This window comes from Pezoporus wallicus, unplaced genomic scaffold, assembly GCF_028554395.1.
Source record: "Pezoporus wallicus isolate ANWC-B61680 ecotype Strahan unplaced genomic scaffold, APGP_CSIRO_Pwel_v1 contig_3952, whole genome shotgun sequence".
Taxonomy (NCBI): domain Eukaryota; kingdom Metazoa; phylum Chordata; class Aves; order Psittaciformes; family Psittacidae; genus Pezoporus; species Pezoporus wallicus.
The window spans coordinates 12,703,856-12,725,393 of record NW_026635034.1 but is presented as its reverse complement, the minus strand read 5'-3'; the positions used below and the strand labels follow the sequence as shown (position 1 = coordinate 12,725,393).

The 21,538-nt window shown below is 41.2% G+C and overlaps 1 protein-coding gene across 6 annotated transcripts in view; it reads left to right on the top strand.

Annotated features, from left to right (window-relative positions):
- Positions 1-21,538, top strand: part of OTUD7A (OTU deubiquitinase 7A) — a 148,761-nt gene that overhangs the window by 11,102 nt on the left and 116,121 nt on the right. For 4 of the 6 annotated variants that reach the window (XM_057399095.1, XM_057399129.1, XM_057399085.1 and 1 more), the window contains exon 1: positions 19,208-19,365. The exons of 1 other annotated variant lie outside the window; for it this stretch is intronic. The gene's annotated coding sequence lies outside the window, so the exon portion shown is untranslated. Of the gene's footprint in view, positions 1-19,143; positions 19,165-19,207; positions 19,366-21,538 lie in introns of those variants that run through there. One more of the 6 variants, XM_057399111.1, reaches the window with a different exon arrangement.

Sequence of the window (21,538 nt, the reverse complement as noted above, 5' to 3'; positions counted from 1 at the left end):
ATCACTTACTATTTACAATTCATTATTACAGATGTAACATGTAATTCAGATTATTTGCCATTTCCTGTGTGCCTTTTTAGGTAGACTGAAGCTGTCTGTGTGCTTAATTTTTTGGGTAAAACGTCATGGGTGTGAATGGTCTAGAGTGTGTTGGTAAGATATCTGCATGCTATGCACAATGATGTCATTGAAATTGATTATGCTACTTGGTCTCCATTGTAAAATCTATGGCTTGGAAAGATGCTGTAATAGTACTTCTGTGTAGGGAATACTGGCTTTGTGTGTGGCAAGAAGGTTCTACTCACATGCAGCTCTCTAATCTTGCACTCTTTTTGTTATCACTGAAGTATAGAAACTTTATGATCACTGCCAGCTGCAATGCAAACAAAATGCAGTTACATCTCACTTGGAAGGAAGGAGGGCACAGGGATGCTTATAATTCTATAAACAACATGAAAGAAGATATGGAAAAAAATTTGGCTAGCAACTTGGTTTGGGGATTTGTTCCACTCAGAGACCTAAGATGTGTGAGGCTAAGGGCTGAGCCAAGTCCTTTCTACTTGCGAATCAGAATGCTCTGTTATGACACTTTTATCTCAGGTTAGTAGGTAGAGTGTGTGAATCTGACACTGGATCTTCTAAAGAAAAAGCCTTGGAAAGTAGAAATGGCTGTTTCAAAGCTTATGGACACTGAAACAAAATAATCTAATCTGCTTTGCTGTTAGTGCCAGATGTTTAGTAAACACAGAGAGAAAGTTTTCTGGTTGTAATGCACAGAACTTTTGCTCCTGATCAAAACCAGGATGTCACAAAGAGAAAAAAATATCAGAATTTAAGTTTTTGAAGAGTGATTTGTGTGGTGTCTATAGAAAGGTAGGTAAGTTTCCATACTGTGTAAATGTGTTAACAAATAAAGCATATTTCCCTTTGTCCAGTGTAATACATGACCTATGACATTCTTGTTTTACTGCATTATGCTTGGAAGACAGTTCCCATTGATATTTTTACAGTCTGATTTTTATTCAGTTTATCTTATTAGTGTTTCTTTTGTGCCTTCATTTTGCTCACTACTTCCATACTCTCATTGCGTTGGTGATGGTTGTACATAAAATACTATCATTTTCCTTAAAGTTCACTAAGATTCTGACACTGAACTAGGATGAGGCTATTATGTCAGTAATGGGGTTTTCCTGCTTGCCATATTTTAACCTGTCCTAGCAACTGATCTGACTTCTCTAGGCTGCAGTGCAGCAGCATGTTGATGGGAAGGTTTTCAAGAGAGCTTAAGCCTTTTTCTGCGCATCCATCCTCATTCCACTACACTGAGAAGTGCTGAAGTAAATAATTATCACAGTCCTTTCTGTGTATCAGAAATAGTTGTGTGGAAATGCTCTTTTAAGTGTTGCTGAACTGATTGCTTACCGTTGTTGTTTTTCTATGTGTACATGAGTGAACTACAAGCAAGGACAAAATGAAATCTAACCAATCACTTTTAGAATCTTAATGTAATCCCTGAGTGTAGTGTCAAAATTATATTCAGCATTCTTGAATTATGATTAACTTGTATAACCAGCTAATGAAATATTGTCCATGATTACTTTTTCATTCCCTCTTGGCGCTAGTTTGGAATTTGAAATGCTATTTGCTTGAGTGCTTAAGCAGATGAAAATTCTGTTGTACTTTGGAAAATATCTATCCGTTGCAGCTTTAAAGCAATTCTTGGAAATAAGACAGTGCCTCTCTCCTAGTGTGACATCCGTTTTTTTGTAAAGTTCAACTTCTGATACAGGTAATGACGTGTCAGAAACATCTTTACAGTCCTTCTATTTGCACTGCTTTGGATCTACTGGAATACTCTTTCTTTATTTTCATAGCCTTTTTTTATTCCATGCTAGCTGTTTAAATAACACTGACTCAATAGCTGGCTAGTGGTGCTCATGTTCCTGAAATAGCATGACAATATATTTTCAATAGCCTCCCAGCTATAGAAGTGATTTGATGAAGTAACCAAAATTGTACATTCACTTTCTCAGGGATTTCAGGGGAGAGAACAAAAGAGGTAGGAATGCAGGTATTGCTGAAATTAATTGAGAGTCTGTTAGCAAGATTCAGTTCTTATTTAGCTCTTGGGAATCCAAGCAAGCCTGACAATAAAACTATGTTATTGAGTGGAGGAATTAGACAAACTAAGATTGAGTATAACCCTGGTTTTGCTTCTGGAAATGCTCAGTACTAAATATTGTTTTCTTATCCTTTGTATCTGCCATTTTCAGAGTCAAATATGTGTTTCTGCAGCTTCTACTGGTAATGGTAACCCAATAGCTACATCATCTGTTTATTCAAATGATGTTTCTTGAGAAGTGAAACGTGGTAGTTAAATATAGCATGACAGTTACCTGATGTTTTCAGAGTTGAAGTTGTTTTTCATTGCCACATAGTAGAAAAACAAACCTGGAATTAATTTGACTGTAAGAAACTAATTATATTGTACATAAGCTTTTGCAAAACCAAACTTTCAATTTCTGTGAAGAAATGCTGCTCTTCTCCATTAAGTTCACTGATGACCTGGCTACTGTAGGTGGCTGTAGGATAGAGATCATCAAGTTAAGGCCTTTAGAGTAGGAAGTAAGCTATATTCATAAATGTTCAAGTGCCTGTATCAACTAGTTTTGATTTGCTTGTGGAAAATGCACATCATAGGCTAGCATCCCATGTTTTCCCCTTTCATGTTTATTTGGCTGAATGAGAACTGGGTTCATGTTACAGCTGTAGCTTTGCATGTTTGTAGGTGTACGTCTACAAAGGTCAAAGAATATCCCCAGCATGAGAGTATATTTTTAGATCCCTCCATCTCTTGAACTGTAACTGTGCATAGTACTTGATTTAGTACTATCAGTCCAGAAGGAAGTACCATAATTTTAGGAACTTTGTTGTGTGGTTTTTTTTGTTTTGTAGGTTGTTTTTTTGGGGTGTGTGTGTAAGGGGGTGAATTTTGTGTTAAAGAAGAGTAGATGTTTTGGAGGCCTGCCTGCATGCTGGAGTTCATATGCCTGTGTTTAAGTATCCAGACTTGATCTAAGTTAGAGGCAGCTGCAGATGTTTAATGGAAATGTGTAATGGAAGTATCTTTTATCTGTCCAAGTGGAGCTGGAGTCTCTACCAGGACACATGACAAGATAAATTGGTCTGACTTTTAAATGACTAATGAAAAAATAAACTGGTATGGTTATCTTAAATAACATAAATGGCAGAGCAGCCTTAATCATGGCCCAAGTATGTGTAGTCATTCTGTTTGAGCAGGAATGTATAAAACCACAACTTTAAGTCTTATATTTGGGTGTCTGTTTTGGTTCTGTTCAATGCACAACTTTAAATGGGAATGTGGCTATTCCTCTAATTTCTACAAAATTCAACATTGTAGGGAAGGACGCAAAAGGAAAGAGGAAATGGGATAATTCTTAAACCTTCCTGCTCTGTGGCAAGGAGAGTGGCGTTACTGAGAGTTGTTCTTGTCTCTTTCCTTTTGTTTAAACTCTAGGGAAATTGTCAATTTTTAAAACCTGCTATCACAACAGCTCAAGTGCTGCTGGTGACAGCCACCGTGGGCTTGTTCTACTTGCTCTGCTTAGTCTTAGGTGTATGAAAGAGGGCAAAGGAACAGGCTTTGATGAAACTGTAAAGCTTCAGGTCCTTGACATGAGGGCAAAGGAGATGAAAATGAAATGAGATGCGAGTCATCACATTGACATGCACCACTGGATTTAACAGTCAGTATTGGTAGGGTTTTCTGCAGGAAAACCTGTGGTATTTTGGGATATTGATGTCAACAGCTGTCAGAAGAGTTGGACTGAGCAAAATGAGATTAAAAAGGAAGACTACAACACAGAAGGGAACTTTAAAAAGCAATGTATCTGCTTAATTAATTGCAGCCTACTTATATATTCATTTAATTGCTATTATGAGTCAATCTTTCTCTGCTTCAGATTTCCATTTTGAAGGTGTGAGATACAGAGCAAAACTACTGTCCTCCAGCCACTTCTTAATACTGGTTTACATTTTGTGTTACATTTTTATGCTTCTCATTTAAATAGTATAATAACAATTTTAAGTGCTTAAGACAAATTTCTTATGGGAGAAATATGCCTGGTATTTATACAAGAAGATTAAGTGCTACAGTTGGGATTTATGCAGTTATAAAGAGGTGGACTCTGTGATCATACTTGTAAATAAGTACCTATGCATTTCTTAATTCTGTTAGAAAAGATTAGAACTAACATATGTGTGTGGGAAATAAGACTGAAAAAAGTGCCGTAGACTTTGTTTTTAATTGAGAAATGTAATTTTATCTTTCCTTCCCTCCCCCCAAATCTTGCAGTAGTTGATTCTAAAGCTTCTGCTTCTTTTTTTGCTCTGTTAGGCAAAAAGGTCTACCATGGGTTGTGTCAGATTGAGTTAAAGTTCAGGTAGCACTTTAGCTTGTCCTTATAACACAAGCTTTTAATGCGAAATAAGGAAAATACCATTTTAGTAACTCCCTTTAGATAAAGATCTCTCTTCCAGCTCCTTTTCTTCAAATGTAGGTGCTGTAGCCAGTTGTTCCTTGGTGTCTTGCAAAACATACTTAAGAAGCTAGCATAGTATGCAGTAAAGGTCTATCCTGTAAATTCTGTATTTTTTTTCCTCTAAGATTAAAATATAGTTATTAAAAAGATAAATGTCTGGGTAACAAAGGTCCCTCCTATTTCCAAGGAAGGCAGACTGAGTCTTTATTTTCCTTCATGTAGTGCTGTGCGCATGAATCCGGGCAGGTCTATTTGAATATCCACTAACGTGGAGGCCTGAAGAAACTTTTGTCTGAGAAGGGTATCTGGGGCCTCAGTTGTAGCACATTTGGCACCTGTCAGGGTCCTCAGCTAGGTCTTACCAACACTGGCTGTAATATTTTGGTTCTACAAACCACGGCAGTCATGATCCTTTACTGCAGAAATAGTCACAAGCCATGTACCTTTAAAAATATTTCTCTTCAAAACCAGTGGCTCTTTGGTTTCTTATGTGCTAGTAACAGGTTCCCTTGTAGTGTTTTCAGCTGAACCATCCTTAGAGATGACACAACTCTCCCCCAGAGATAAATACAGAGTTGTTGTCGCAGAGCAGCATGTGCCTGAAGCAGTCCAACCTGACAGAACACCTTTCTACTTTTCTTCGGCTTCACGGAAGGCTTTGATCCTGGCAGAAGGTTGTAATTCTGCTCACTCATTCTCAAAGCTCTAGTGGATGCCCTTGAATAGAGACTTAGTCTGTATTATTTCCTTTACTTTTAACTCTTGTCTAAATTTACAGAAAAGCAAATTTAAACTGAAGAGCTACACAAGGTATGCCAGAAAACAGTGGCATAACATAGTACAATAGACTAGTAAGAGCTAATATTCTTATGGCTAGCTTCAGGTGGCTGAAACTTAAGCTCATTTAACACTGAAAGAAACAATACGATTGAAGTAGATGAATTCAGGAAGGTAGATGATAAATGGAGTCTCTGTTCCTTTTTGATGTTTTCTTAGTGTAGAAGCAGGTAGAAATCTCCTCTTTATGGCCCAGTAAAATGTTCTTCCATTTCACAGCCCTACAAAATAGCCTTTCTTCCTTTCAGAAATACACATTTATTCTGGACCTGGTCAGGGCAGTTTTTGCAGTGAGGCCCCACCCAGTCAGGGCTTTACCACTGCTCACCTAAGGAAAGTCTTCCTGAATGACTTCCCTCTTCACTGAGCACTGACAGGGCTGCTGGCAGTCAGCACAAACCCAGCACTGCAACCTATGGAAGAGGAAGCACCTTGCCACTGCCACACGAGACACTGGGACTGGGCTCTGAGATAAAGAGAACTGAGGTAGAATAGTGCTCTGTTGGAATACTTGTGTGCATTAATGAATAGGTTGTTATGGTTGTCAGGTGTTTTGCATTGTAAATTAACTCCCCATTTCCTTATGACTTTGAAACACTTTGGGCTGAAACATTCCATTTTTGGGAGGTGCCTCAGTGCGTTCCTGGAATATTTCAGTGAAAAATAGTTTATTACTAAATATAATAGTAAAATAGGAGATTACTCTCCATTTGAGGCTTTAAGGAGGGGCTGCAAAGGCATCATTGCTTAATCACACAATTGAAGACTTAGCACATTTTCTCATTATTCAGTGGGTGACAGCTGCTGATGTTTTGTCTGCTATCTTCCCTTTGGAGTGTGTGTGCCTTCTTCATGGGAATTTAACTGTGAGCATGATTTTGCTCTGCTCACCATTCACACTGCACTTAGTGCTACTTCAGAGCCTGGGCAGTTCTTTGCAGTCACTCTTCTGACAGTGGTGCCTCAGAGGGGCAGCTAGCAACCTTTGCCAGCCCATGCTCCAGCACACCACTGAGGCTGCTCATCCTGCTGGGTTTCACTGAGACAAGCAAAACAACTTGGTATGTATCTAGGCTTTGACTAGGAATGGGACTGACCCTTTTCTCAATGCCCAGAAGTCATGGGAGCAGTTTTCTTTTTTCTGTACTAAAAAGCAAACTGTTCATCAGTGTCATTGCTTCCTGAAATTCATAGTATTTCTGGTAAATCTGCTGGAAGTCTATGAAATACTAGGTTGAGACTGATAATCTGCAGGTCTGGTAAGGTTGTTTTGGAGTTCTACTGGTGGAGGGTCAGGGAAAGAGCTTGACAATACCAAATTCTGGGCTTTTGCAAGGACCCAAGCAGCAAAGCTCAGAGGTGTTCAGGTCAAGAGATGGGGCAAGAAAAATGGAAACAGCAGAAAACTGTATCTCCTAGGATGAGTTGGGAGCTCTGCTGCTGCTGCTGGGGTAAGTGGAAATAAACCAAGCTTGCTACCTGGAGATTCGCAATACCTTAGTAAAGAGGTTGAAGAGCAAGGAAGTGCTGCTTGTTCAGACCAGAGCTCAGTCTGCATCTGAAATCTTCCTTTTGTAAAATTTGTAATTAGGAAATGAAAAATGGAGGTTTGGGGGAGGGGGGGTGGGGAGAAAGCCTGATGCTTTTAAAATGAGTTCCAGGCAGTTCACTTCATTTGGCTTCACCTGAACATGTATTTCTTCTAGAATGTTTACAAGGGTTTTCATGCTATTGTGTGTCTTTCCGCTTGGCAGTATTTATAACAAGATTTACCCTGAAGCAGTGTCTTTGAAATGTGATCTGAATTGCTCGCTGTTGGCAGAGTTTTCCTAGTGAACATATATATATATATGTATTTGTATGGGTCTCTTTATCTGCTTTAAAACTCAACCCTCACTTTGGTGAAGTAGCTTTATGATTTGTTCTATCCAGCTCTAGTTTAAACACCAAGAGAGACCAACCTTGCTGAACATGTGGAATAGGCTAAATATGTTCTCGGTGTTTCTTTCCTCTATTTAGTTGTTAAGATCACTGAATCACATAAATGCATATCCAAATTATTCTTTTTCAGCTGAACTTTTGCTTCTGTGCAGTTCTAGCAAAATTACTACCTTTGGTTTAACAGCAGGTATGTTGTGTACCATATATACATACGTAGATTAATGAGGTGTCTTTCCTATTTGAATCTTCACTATCGTAAAAAAGAAAGAAATTGCAGTATGTTCAGGCCTAATGCTCGCCTCAAAATAATCTGTAGTTTTTAGCAGTCTGTACAGGACCTGCTGAAGGAAGTGTTCATCTTATCACAATTTGAATATACACTAGGAAGTTGTTTCAAAAAATATAAAAATTATCCTGTATTGCTGCAGTAGATTCATTATTAGGATCTATTTCAGATTGGAATAAGAATAATGACGGAAAGAGCTATTATCTAAATTTTACTCCTTCATGATTAGCTGCAGAGAGTAAATTCCTTGTAGGGATGTCACACTGCTGCTTGTTTATGGGGTGGGATACATGGAAGTGACCTATGGGAAGCTTAGAAGGGATCTGCTAGAGGTCATTAGTGCATCTGTTTTCTCTTCCCAAGTACATCTGTGGTACAAAAGTTGCTGATAATTCTATTTTGCTTGATAACTGTAGATGAGGTAGGTTATTTGACTAATGAAAAGTTCAGTCTTTCTCATTCAGACAGGTAAATTCCTCTTACATACAGAAATGCAATGTGGGTAGTAGGAAACAGATTGCTATAAAATATTATTGCTTCCTAATGCTTTGCTTTGAATGAAGGCTTATAAAGTGTGTGAGATGGAATTAGCAGTGATGATCCTTGTGGGTGCAGAGGGAGGTTTTTGAGAGGCAGTGCAGCTGCCATGCCCAGGAGGATGCATTTTTTTGAGATGATGAGCTATAATAGGTGAATACTGTTTCATTGACTCTTAAAAAGCTCCACTTAATGAGTCACAATTAATTCTGTGCAAGTCTCATTTCTCCGTTGCTGTTTTCATAACTGTTGGAGAGGGGGAAGAGGAAGACTTTATAAAACACTGTGTTAGTCTTTTTGCTTTGAGAGTAGAATTTCAGATGAGTTGTATAATACTCATGAAAACCGATAGTGAAATGTACTGGTTTGACGTTTACAGTCATCTGGTAGGTGTTTGAACAGCCATTCCAATTTTCTGTTCTTCTCAGCATCACTACGTTGTAGAGAATAAGTTAGGCCAGTGAAGTTTTACCCACTCATTTAAATAAATTTTAAATGTAGTCTTGGAAAACATTTTTGATGTTCTAGTACTGGATTAATTACCAGGATAGGAAAGGCTTGTAGTTGTATTTCCATTCCCAAAGAATATACTCTTTAAGCCTCTTTTCCTTGAGAGAGTATTCCCTTGGATGCCTATCAAAAACTACTAACACCCAGTTTTGATTCTGTCCTAGTCATGGTATTCCTGAAAGTGTCATTTCATTTGTAAGGTTCTCCTCGAAGTAATTTTAGTTTTTTAGTAATTTTAGTAATTTTCTATTCTATTAATTTACTTCTCGACAACATTTTGCCAGGAGGCAAAGGGTAAAGGTAGAATCAAGCATGTGGGGCCCTGTGTAAGCTAGACTGGTTTCTAGCATTTTGAGCCAAGAAAACCAAGCTGTACCATCAGACACAACCAAAGCATTCAGAGTCATCAAGGGGATTAAAAAAACAAAACAAGTGACCAGGGAGACACTTTACTTCTAATTCAGAAATAAACTAAGTCTATTCATGTTTTCTGCCAACTTGTTTATCAAGTAATACCTGGTCTCTGCTGTTAGTCACTAATAAAGTTTCATATTAAAAATTTGATCTATTTTTATCGTGTATTTAGTTACCATAGTATGATCTGATCTCGTTTTGACAAACAGTCCATTGGTTTAAATAAGGTGCTAATGGTCATGAGTATGACTTCATTGTTGTCTACAGAGATTCCTCAAGCTGGCAGTGATGTTGAACAGATAGTATGATGTAGCTAGTTTAGGTTGAATGTTGTTTGCTTTTTTAAGTCTGGTTAATTGGCAACCTTTGATAATCCACTCATTGACTTGAGAGCTGAGGTGCAGTAAAACCTGAAAACATGAATAATAATTTGCTTGAAGAGCCTCAGATTTTGAATCCTGGGCTGAAGTTCTCTTATTTAATACCATTTGGTTTAGGAATCAGATTTTTTTGCAGATAGCTGTGTGTTAATTAGCCCTTTAATTATCATAGTAGGATTATGAACTTGGTTAGGTCCTTATTATCCAATTCATTCTTGCAGCAGACCAGATAAACTATTAAAACTAAATAATGAAAATAAAGGCTGGTGCCACTGAACAGGGGTTTTAGAGCATCTCTTATCTGATCAGAGAAATGCTCTTTTCTGTGGTTTTGAGTTGCTACCTTTAGTTGCCTTTTGGAGGAGGGCGAAAGGTAGAGGAAGAAACATACTGCCTTGATCAATTGGTCTGGAAGTGTGTAGTGCTCTGCAATGTTTCTGGCTCTTGAGCCATCAGCTGCAAAGCTAGCTCTCGCTACACCTAATTTTGCACTTCTTAGGCTACCATCATTTCTTCTCTAACTGATGGGAGTAAGATCAAGTTCACTGTTGCAGTAGGAGAAGAATTTCTGATGAGTATGCTTGGGAAGGAACTTGTTTATGCCTCTGTGGCCATGGACAATTTTTCGCTGGTGCCAGTGGCTTAGAACTTCTTTCAGGAAGCAACAGGAAATAGAGCCCCTCTGAAAGATGTTGCCTTTTTAAACTTGGGGGGTTTCTTTCTCAGAGTTCATGTGGATCGAATTTACTCATGTGAGTCAAGAATCCTCTGTCATTACATACACTTTTTGCTGCTTATCAGCTATTTATGTGCTCTTACTTTTTATTGTATGCGTTTATATGAAAAAGCTCAACCAAAGAAAAACATTTTGTTATTCAGAGCACTTTTCTTGTGTTACGCACAGTTTGAAATACACTTCAGTCTTGATTTTACAGCAATATTGTGAAGCCAGGAAAACGAAGTACTGTTATCACCCCTTTCCAGATATCTAAATGTGGTATCAAACTTTGGATTGTAGTCCTGTTAAATTAATACATGCGCAAAACATATCAAGGTGAAATGGCTGACTGCCTTAAAAGTAGCATAACACAATGATGGTCTGCTCTTTTTGCCTGTCTTTTTTGCTCTTTCAGAAATACCATCCTCCCTCATACTATGCTGACCTGCTTGTGCCACACATATGTGCTGTGGGTTCTTCTGCCCCATCATGTGACTGAAATGCTTCTAAATAGTCACATTCTGCCTCTTAAATGTGCCTGTGGATATATGGCAGATACTCCAGGAAGGTAGAGTGCATGCTGTCCTCTGGTATTCAGTCCTTCAGACTTCTCAATCTTATGACCTTGCTTTAACTCTTTGCTACAAAATCTGGTGGTGAGATATCCCTTCAGATAATAACTTTTTCAGGGATCTGCTCCTTCATTTTCAGTGTCATTCATCAGGAAGGGTGACCCCGAGTAGCCTTGACATCTGTATATACTGTGCTGTTGTGCCATTACTCAAATGAGAAGTATTCTGTGGTTTCTCACTTGATACTTCCTTAGTGTTTTTTCCTCCTGCAAATTTGGAAGAAAAGCAGCCTGTATTTTACTGTTAGTGTAAATATAAGCATTTATATCTAAGTATCTGCAACAGCAGTGTGGGCTTAGTTAATATTTGGTGGAGAGTGGTAGAGCTAGGTTTGTGAGTCCTCCAAAGGGTCTGTTGACTACACGAAGTGTACAGGCTTCTAATGTGGACATCTTATTAGATGGTGCCTGTGCTAGATGGCATTATTGTTCCCTGAAGAGATTAAACTCTGCGTGTGGTTGATCATGCATGCGTCCATGGCAGAAACCTGGATGAAGTCCATGTAGCCTCATTCCCAGACCTGTAGTTTTTTCGAACTCTGAAGGAGAGGATTCCCAGGGTATGGTAGTGATCTTTGTAGTCCTTTTTTCTACAAATGCAGGCTTTCAATGCCATGCATTCATTTAATAGCAGCGTGTGCTCTTATGTTCTTCAGTGAATCAGTGTTGAAAACTAACATTCCATCCGTCTAGCATGAGAGATCAGTTAATCTTTTGCAACAATGTTCACATAATGGGGCAAGCTTTCCTCTCAGTGTGTTTGGTAACCCCGTTAATTTTAGTAGGAGTTACATGTGCACACAGGGAATAATGGTCTCCAACATCCCTATGACAACTGCTAATTCAGTGTGACCAATGTATAATTTCTGCTTCAAGCCTGGAGCAGTCTTTGGGCCATGAAGTTAGTCTTACTGCTGTGTTCAAGAATTGCTTTGTTGCTAATTCAAATAATGATGTAGGAATTTTAGCAGGATTGCATTTAGCTGATTAAGAACTTTAAAAAATTAAGATGGTTGTAATAAACTTTCAGATTCATGTTCCATTTGCTGCAGTTGAATATGTGACATGAGTATGTTGAGCTTAACTAAACTACAGATTGACCAAAATTTCTAGCTTTTATGACTAAAGACTGATGGAGAACTTTAAAGAATTCTTAACAGTGAAAACTTAGGTCTTTGTGTCACAGAGAAGGCAGCACCTTTTGTAAGATGTTTAACTTTGGTTTGCTGGCCAGATGGGAGTATGAAACTTTTCCTTGGCAGGAATAACCATAGCTAGTCTTTTAACAGTTCATAGCGGTATTTTTTTTTTATAGATAAGTAAAATAACTTGTAAGCCAGTAGATGAAAATATTCCTTAATAATTTTATTTCTATGTATATTGGGTACCCAGTGTCCTTAGGCAGCTCATAGAATTCCAGAGCTGCCTGGCTGTCCAGCCTTTATTTTAACCTCTTGGTCTCAATGTCTTGTGATCTTGTGTTCTGGTGTCATTTAATGTATTGAAAGGGAGGGGAAAGTATTGTAACTTCAATCACTGGGGTTCATTTTAATGGCATTTTCTTTGATTTCTACTGCGAGGGTAACAGTAGAAGCCCACAAGTGCTTTCTGACTCTGACTGCATATCTTGTAGTGTCTCCTCACCTGGAAGTCTTTCCATGGCTTCACATGTTTCTGAGCCTACTCAACTGCTGCCCCTAAACAGCATTCTCAGGCTGAACACAATAATCCACAATAAAATTTACCTTTTAGTAGTAAAATATTTGCCATCACCACCACCTTTGAAAGAGTGCTTTGTTTGCTATTGCAAAGGCTCCTGCATACTGAGTAGAATGTATTTCTGACTTTTAGTTCTTATGACTTTGTAAAAGCTTTTAGTTATTAAAAGTAGTAGTTTCTTTCTTTTCAAACCAACTGAAAAGTCCCAAGTTTGCTAATTGGGTCTGTGTTTTCTGGAACAGCTTTGTTGTGCCTTTGCTTAGATGTGAAAAGTGTATTAGCAGTTTGTAGTTCAGCAGAAGTCAGGAATGCAGACAGGTACTCTTGCACTACTTGTTGGCTGATCTGGTATATGAATGAGTCCCATGTCTCCAGTACTAATGATAATGCAGGAGTAATTCCCTCTTAATGGCAGCTGAGATGATGGTTGCCTCACTACTCAGTACTACAACTACACGGTTGCCCGTGTCCAGAGCTAGCTGTTCAGATACTCACTGTCATTGCACATAGGAAGTTATCTTCTCCCACAAGTTCTACATTTTGTACTGAAAGCTTTTTCTCTGTGCATTGAGATCCCATGAATTGGAGATGTTTGCCTTGGCATTTTTAAAAACCTGTTTATTCTGCTCATTAGACAGCTCCTCGAGTGTCAGCTGAAACTGTAGTCACCAAAACTTTCATAGGATCATAGAATAGTTAGGGTTGGAAAGGACCTTAAGATCATCAAGTTCCAACCCCATCTGCCATGGGCAGGGACACCTCCCACTAAACCATATCGCCCTCGTCCTCGTACTAGGAACCCTGAGTATGTATAAATCGGGAGCACTCACTGTGTCCCTTAGGTATAATAGTGCTGGCCCTTTAGCCAGTCAAGTGGATTTAAAAGGAAATAATTAAATTGAAAAGTCATGTTATCTTCACCTGTCACAAACAATTCTTAGACCCTCTGTACATGCCAGGAGGGTTATTTAGAAGTGGAATATGTAGCTCCTCTTCACAGTTCTGTACATAGAGATCTAGGAAGCATGTGCAACTGCATCAGCAAGATGGTGCGCTTATAGCTCTAGGCTTTTCCTCAGCAGGGTGTATTCTTGCAGTATTCTGTAATGCCTAAACTTGTTAATACTAACGGCATTCTGACAGTGGAGTACAGCTGTAGTCATATACTAGTGAAGTGTCCTAAGTCAGATACCCTAAGGATATTTGAAGTGATCCTGTTTCTCACCAGGGAGCAGCAAAGGCATTGCAGATTTGCTCTAAGTTTCAGTACCGAAGTGTCATGCCTTAGTGCATTAGTGATCCTGTTCTGTGCCAGGTTTTACTGCAGAATTAACTCCAAAACACCTATAGAACAAATCTTCTTGCTTGCTATGTAAAAAATGTGTTGCTAATGGTGTGGGTGGCATTTCTCAGCCTGCTTGGGAATGCCAGGAACCATATTGTATTATTTTTAAAGCCTCTGAAGGCTGATAACAATCTGTCTGGAACTGTAAAATAATAACCTGATGTAATGACGGGAGAAATAAACTTCCTAGCTGACTTGATAGAAAAATGTGTTCTTGTTGAGTAGATATTTCCAGAGTTAACAAGTAATGAAAGCAATTGGCTGGCAAGAAATGCTGCTAATTTGAGTGTCATTTCATAATAAGAACAACTTTAAAACTCTAGTCAATTAGGAAGCAGCTAACCTCTTCTGGGTCCCAGCCTCCCAGGTCAGGAGGAGGAGGAGGTAACCAGCCTGATTCTTACTTACCCCAACCCTGTTCTGTCCTGGTCTGCAGTAAATGCCCTTCAAACAGTGTAGGATTCAGCAGCAAAAATGCTGATGATTTGATCTGTATAAACGTAAGTTGGGGAAGCAACAACTGACAGGAGCCCTAATTTTAAGTACTGTGGGCTATAATTACTCAAAAACAGTTTAAAAAAAAAAGTAATTTCCCCTCATTTCTAGTTCAAGTTAAATCTGCAGTATTCATAACTCAGTATGTCTGTCTTGCCTTTTCAACTGGCCTCTCTGTGTGGCTCCCCCAAGCCAAAGCAAAACCTCAACCAAACAAAAAACCCTGCTATAGTCTTCACACTCTTCTGTGGGATCTCATAGAAGAGGATTTTCTGCTTATTTACTGTTTAGGAGAGAGAAATTATTAGAGTTTTACCTGCCAAAGTTGTTTATCCAGAACTCTTGAAAAAGTTCCAGAAGGATAAACCTTCATATTCTTATCTTCTGGGGAATATAACTACAAGCTTACCTTTACTTTACATCTGGAACTCACTAATGTCCCTTCTGGAATCTCTGTAACTTGTGAAAGGCTCAGAATACATGGGAGAGGTAGAAATGAAATTAGAGAGGGTAATATGCAGTTGTAGATGGCTACGTTATGGTTGTTTTTTTCTTATAAATAGCTTTATGCTGTAGAAAGGCAGTTGTATGAGAACTGGTAGGAGAGAATGCAAGGACTTGAGCGGGGCTGTGAGGCTGGCAAGAAACCCCCAGTGAAGCTGAGTATCTGGGCAGGGAGACTTGATGGATCTCTGCAGTGACCGTCTCTGATGGTTATAAGGTAGTGACTGGAGTAATTGTTAATATTGTTAATTTGCTGACTTTTTTTAAAAGACAGATTGTGCCAATTGTGACAGACCTTTTGTCTGTTGCTGCCAACAGCAGAATGTCCCAGAGGTCATGAAATGCTCATGGTAGTTAGTGATATTCACATATTTACATTTAGATGGGTGTATTTTTAAAACATTGTCCAAAACTTCTCAAGAATCATGAGGAGGCCTGCACTTAGATTCTGTGTCACCTTCACCCTGGCTGCTAAGGAATCTCCTCTTGTTCAAATTCTTTAACTTCTGTGTAATTGCTGCATTTATAAACTGGGAATTACAGGGCTTTTGTGGGATAAGGTCTGCATACATATGGTTGCTGTTGCAGTACTGTGGGAAAGCAAAATGCTGCACTCTAAGTAAGTCCTGCTGAGAAAAAGCAACCCAGAGGCTTGTTCAGTGGCATCCTAGGAGGGAAAAGAAGCATCTCTCCCTTTCTATGAAACTCTGCATTTTCAGAGGCAAAGACATGTAGCCAAGATAAAATAACTATGCTGTAAACAAGGGAATAAAGCAAGGCAAGAGAATCTGGAATGAAATTGCTAAAGTGAGCTTTCTTTATACCTCAACATTGGTGATTTTAGCCTTATTTATAATCAAAATGACCCTCAGAGGCTTTCCTCTGCAGAATTCCTGAGTAAAAGTTCAGTGCCCACAGAATTTTATTTTCTGCTTATATTCAACTAACCAAATCACAGTGCTCTTCCTTTTATGTCTGTCTCTATTTAGCCAAGTGTTCAATTTTAATACATACCTGGAAAGTCTGGTGCTTTTTCTAAGGTCAGGCTTATATATATTACAGATCAGGGGGACTCAAGTTGAGTTTATGTATATTACAGTAGCACACATTTTGTAGAGCTGTGTCTGGGTTTTTTCCCCTATTCCATTACTATTGCAGTATGATTTCTTTTGACTGAACCTAAATAAAATGCTGTATTATTAGGAATACTGTTTCTTGGCTTGAGGAGCACAGATTACCCAGTGTCTTTATTGGTTTTGGATTTAATAACTTTACAAACCCTCTTTGATAGGTATAAATATTTCATTGGAGGTGGGCCCTTGGCCTCCAGTTTTGCCTTTCCTCCCTACAGAGAACAGTAAGGCGAAGGGAGGAGCCAGCCTTCCTTCTTGCTTTCCTCCTTTTCTGTTTTAGCCGCAAAAAGCTGCTTATTGCTTTATCTTTGCCTCTTTACCCTGGGAGGGTTTTTGTTACAATTTCTTATTAAACTTGCAGTAGCTTTCAACATAGCTTTTAATGTATGTGCAAGATGAGAGTGCAGAACCTAGTGTCAGTAAATGTCCCTTAGATCCGTGAGACTGCTTTGTGCCTTTCACCCTCTGTGTGGGTGTCTCCACACATCCAGTTCACATGACATGCCCAGAATGCTTGCTTAGGATGTTGCCAGTGTGGATCTTTTCATTAGAGTTGTCCATTGCAACAAAAGCCTTCACTATCTGCCTTCCAATTACAGCAAATTTCTTAAGGAATCAAGCTGATGCAGCAAGCTTATTTAGGGTTCTGTTCGTCATCAGATTATGGGCAATGCCTCTTATAACCTTCCTATACCCTCATTTAATTGGGACTCAGGATAATTAAACAAACACACTCTTTCACAACATCCCAAAGGCAAGGTTTTTGAGGATAATTCTGAGTATACAAAACCATGTTTGGCCACATCCTATGGGACTGTGATAGCATGGTAAATAATCTAAAGGCTGGGTAGATCAGTACATCATTCCCTTGCATACCTAGCTGACAGCTGAAGGCCAAAGTCTGTCTTTTTTCAAGCAGATACCTAAAAATGCTCACAGTGGTGATGTTCTTCTGTGACATTCTGTCAGAAGTAAATGGGCAGCACAAGCATCGCCAGCATACTTGCAGAGATGTTCTACTTCTGTCTTTACCTGCCTATGAAAACAAGAGGATACATGCTTCCTTCTTCAGAGGGTGAGAGCACTAAGGCATTGTTTTGCTTTGGTGGTGGTCAAGAAAAGGGTTTGATCTTACCAGAATCTTTTTGAGCTCAAAGCCATCAGCTTAGTTTGTGATCAGTTCTGTCTGTGACCCAGAGCAATGCAAGGCAGGTGATGAAGGGCAGCACAGTGGCAATGCTTGATGCGAGCAGACAGGGAGAAACAGATCCTGTTCACCAGAACAGGAACCTGTCTGCTTGTGGAGCGAGTTTATGCTGACAGCCACGTAACTGCCAGGGTTGATGAACAGTGTGGAACATGAGTTGTGAAGAACTTGTTTTCTTTCTTTCTTTCCCTCTGTATCTATGTATGGTTACAGAAAAGGCACAATAGATTTTGCAGGGACTGTCAGTCATACGCATGCTTCTCTTTTCCACAAGCCTGGAAATTCAAGATCTCTGAGTGACTTTGTGATCTCTGGGTTCCTGATCATTGTGAGCTACTGCCCACCTGCTTTCTAATTTAAAGACGGGGAAGATGTTCACATGAGAGATTGCAGTATTCTTTTATCTCTTTGAATTAAAGATTTTTGGTTCTTGAATCTGTGAAGACTGATGTTACTGGAGATTCTCCCGCTGCTGTGGAGGCAGAACATAATACCCCAAAGGATGTGAACACTTCACCTTGATCCAGCATCTCTGCATTTTCATACTTCCTCTGGGGCTTTGGCTGTTAGAAACATGTTTGTTTTCCTGTAATTGTGGCATAAGCTAAAGTTTTGCTAGTGGCAAGAAAAGATGAATGAGGAAACTTCAAGCCTCAGTAGGGGAGCCTCTCCCTGGCCATTCAGGGCACCTTTCCTTTGTGAAGTCCTACATACTCTTGCTAAGATGGCATCTGGTTTTGCCTGAAGGGGAGTACTGGCCGGTTCTCTTGCAGCAGCTGTCTGAATGAATCCCTGCTCTATCACCAGTTGGCCAACCTAGAGCCTTCAGACCACATCATGGTTTGATCCCAGGCCTGTATCACTTCTGTGACTGCTTTTGGAGTGTCTTCAGCCCTGACAGTTCTGGATTAGTCCCCTGAGGCTCTCTTTACATCTCCACAAAGTGATTTTTTCAATGTTTCATTTCTGTCGTCCTCATTATCTGCAAAAGAAAATACCTTCACAGGTCAGGTGAGATTCTTTGAGGGGTTTAACAGTATTCTGAATTGATGTTGGGGTTCTAGCAGAGAATGAGGAAGTAACTGATCTGGTTTTCTTCCCATCAAATCTCACTTGATAAGAGAATGTGTACCTGCAAAGCTGTCTCCCATGTCACCAGATGCCTTCCAGATGTGCTATGTTGGTGCAGAGCATGTTGTCAAGTTTTGTTTACATCTGGTGTTTCTGTAAAGATGTAGTGTTGTGCGTCTGTCACTGGTGGTGTGGTATCTGTAGCAGGCTGCTTTAGGGTGAGAGTTCTCAGTGGTCCTGGACAAGGAGGCTTTTCTTCAACACATACTCCTGTACCTGTGGTTTGGGTTTGGTAGGTAATTTGGGTTTTGTTTTGTTTTAAGGTTTGTTTGGTCTTTTGAGGTTTTGTTTTGTTTTTTTTTTTTCTCCATTTTGTGCCACTGTCTTCTTGCCTAGTTCATGGCCTTGCATGTTTCTACTTCTGTCATACTTAAGTGCAAAAAGGGAATGCTCTGTTCTCAAGGTGTATATTCCTTAATCCATTTCACCTCTGGAAGGGTGGAAGTAGAAGACTGCTTTGGTGTGTAGGGGTACCTTTAGCTGATGTGAAAATATAGCCGCGTGTTCTGAGGGAGCTGGAATCAGATTACTGGATAAACTGCTGTAGGCTGAAGTCAACTTTGCTTAAGTACCATGCAGTACGGGGCAGAAGGCTCATGATGAGCAGCAGGAACGTGGAACACGTCCCCCTGGCAGAGCGCAGACCCAGGCACGGTGACTCCCAGCGCTGGGACGGGTTCCCCCCGAGGCTTTCCGCGGCGGGGGTGGCCGGGGGGCGGCGGGCGCGGTGCCGCGGGGCGGGGCGCTGCGGGCAGCCGGGGGTGGGGCGGGCCCTGCGGCCGGTGACTTCATGGGGAGGCGGTGGCGGCGGGAGGTGGGTCTCGCGCTCCGTCTGCCGGTGCCGGCTGCCGGGCGGGCGGGCGGGCGGGAGGCGGCCGCTGCGGGGGGGGGGGGCGGCGGTGACGGAAAGCGGCAGCTGGGGGCCGGCAGCGCAGCGGTGACCCCCCCTTCCCCCTGCGCGGCCGGGGAAGATGGAGCTCGGTTAGCGAGGGCGCGGGAGGAGCGGCGGCATCAGGTAAGAGCCGCTTCCTCCTCCGGTGCCCCGGGCAGCGCGGCGCGGGGCTGGGCCGGTGTCTTCTCGCGGCAGGTGTCCGCCGGGCCCGGCCCGCAGCGCTGCCCTTGCCCGCGCCGGCCCTGCCGCAGGAGTTGCTGGTGCGCGGAGCTGCGGGCAGCGCAGAGCAGAACCCGCGGCCGGTAAGGGCGAAGCTGGGCGTTCGGAAACGGCTCCCGGGCCGAGCCTCGGGGCTGCGGTGGGGCTGCGGGCAGCTCTGCCGGCTCGGCCCCCGCCCTGCCTCCCCCGACTCATCGATGGGCTCCGGGAAGGGCTTCTGCATTGCAGGCGCTCGCCCGAGCTCCGCTCCTGGGCTCGCGGCTCGGTCCTATGACAGGAGCCTGCTCCCGGGCCGGGGGTCCCGTGCTGTGGGCAGGAGGCCCGTTTGGGCAGGTGGTGTCTCCTCGTGTGGTTCCTGCACCCTGCCAGGACATCTGGGGGTTGACCTCATTCCAACATACGTTAGATGTACGTGTGATGTTTGTTCTCACTCTGGTAAAGCCACAAAAGAGAATCTGTCAGGATCTGTGTGAATAATGATCGGTTGGAGTTCGCAGGATGCAGTGTAGTGCAGTGAGAAATAACATGCTTCTATACCATAATGCAGTGAGGCACACGACCTTACATAATCCAAATTTAAAAAGCTCACTACCCCTACGCTTTCCCTGGGAGCTGCAGGAATATGTAAGCTGTTTCTGGAGGCTCATTAAGGATCAATCTGACACAGAGATACAGAGCCCTTCAAGAGCCAGCGCTGAAAATAAAGGAATAAATGGTTGACTACTTCTGCTGTAGTTCTGTCACAAGAAGTTCCTCATCACTGGTCGGTATCACACGCATGCCGTGGTACTCATGAGCATCCATAGCTCTGCACTGCAAGAGGAACAGTGGCTTCTGTTGCCTCTTAGATGCACCTTTAAATTGACCAACCATAGCGCTACTCTATTTTAACAGGCTCTTGAGGCTTCTCTCCCCAGGCCTGAATAGTGCTGGAATTTCTATCACACAGCTATAAATTTAATGGAAACAGGAAGAAACCTTTCACACTTTTTATTTGACCTTCAGCATCTCAGACAAATGCTTGAAACTGATGATCAGGGCAAGTATTTTGCAATGGAGTGGTTTAAAATACGTTGCTGGATGCAACATACACAACTCTGATCACATCTATGATGACAGTCAGAGTGCTGAGCTCTGTAGCCAAAGGAAACTAATGTCTGATGAATTTGGCCCACATTTTATTGTAACGCAGGCCTTACAGATGACATTGACTGAAAAAGAGGTTGCTATGGCACAGATTTAAAGCAAAGTATATTAAGCTTCTGGAATTGAAAGTGCTGTTCATAGGAAAAGTATTGTTTTATTTATGATCTGTTACTAAACTATGAGTGTGGTAGCTGTTGAGGCTGGGTCTGGCTCTGTTTCCTGCTGTTGGTGTAAGTCTCCCTTCTGTGGATGAAGGCCAGGTCTTGCCTAGGGACATGTGTGCTGCTCCCACAGGGGCAAGCTGGAGTTTCCCCATTGGAGCCTGGGGTACAGCTGAATATCAGTGTCTGCTGCTTTCTGGGAGGCTACCTATGAAAAGCCTGTGTGCTTTTGGTAAAGCTGTAACACAGATCATGGTGTGGAGTGGAGATCCAGTGTGTACTATGTGTGCCCATACAGCAGAAATGAGCATGTGACGTGGCACAGAGATGACGTTTTTGTGAAGGTGGCTCTTTTGTGATATTACATTTTTATGTTTGTAGTTTACAGGAAGCTCGGTCATCCTCAGGACAGCTTAATTCATGTCTAATGTAACAATTGTTAAGAATATGAGGCTTGGTGGGGATCAGGTCTAACAGACTAATTATGTGCTATATGTGTAGTGCAAAAATAACTGATCATTTGCTTAATCGTAATACATTTATTTTTGAAAAGGGATTTTTTTTGCAAATGGGTTTTAGAGGAATTGGGTCTTGGTTTATCAATACAGATTCAAATAAGGGTGATAATGGCTGGATGTTGTGGACTTCGAGGAAGTGTGGAATGAGCAGGTGGGAAGGTGCTTGGTCTTTTCATAGTAAGGCTAACTCTGCACCCATCATTGCTCCAGCACATCTCCCTTGCTGTCATGTTGGCAGACACAACAGAAAAG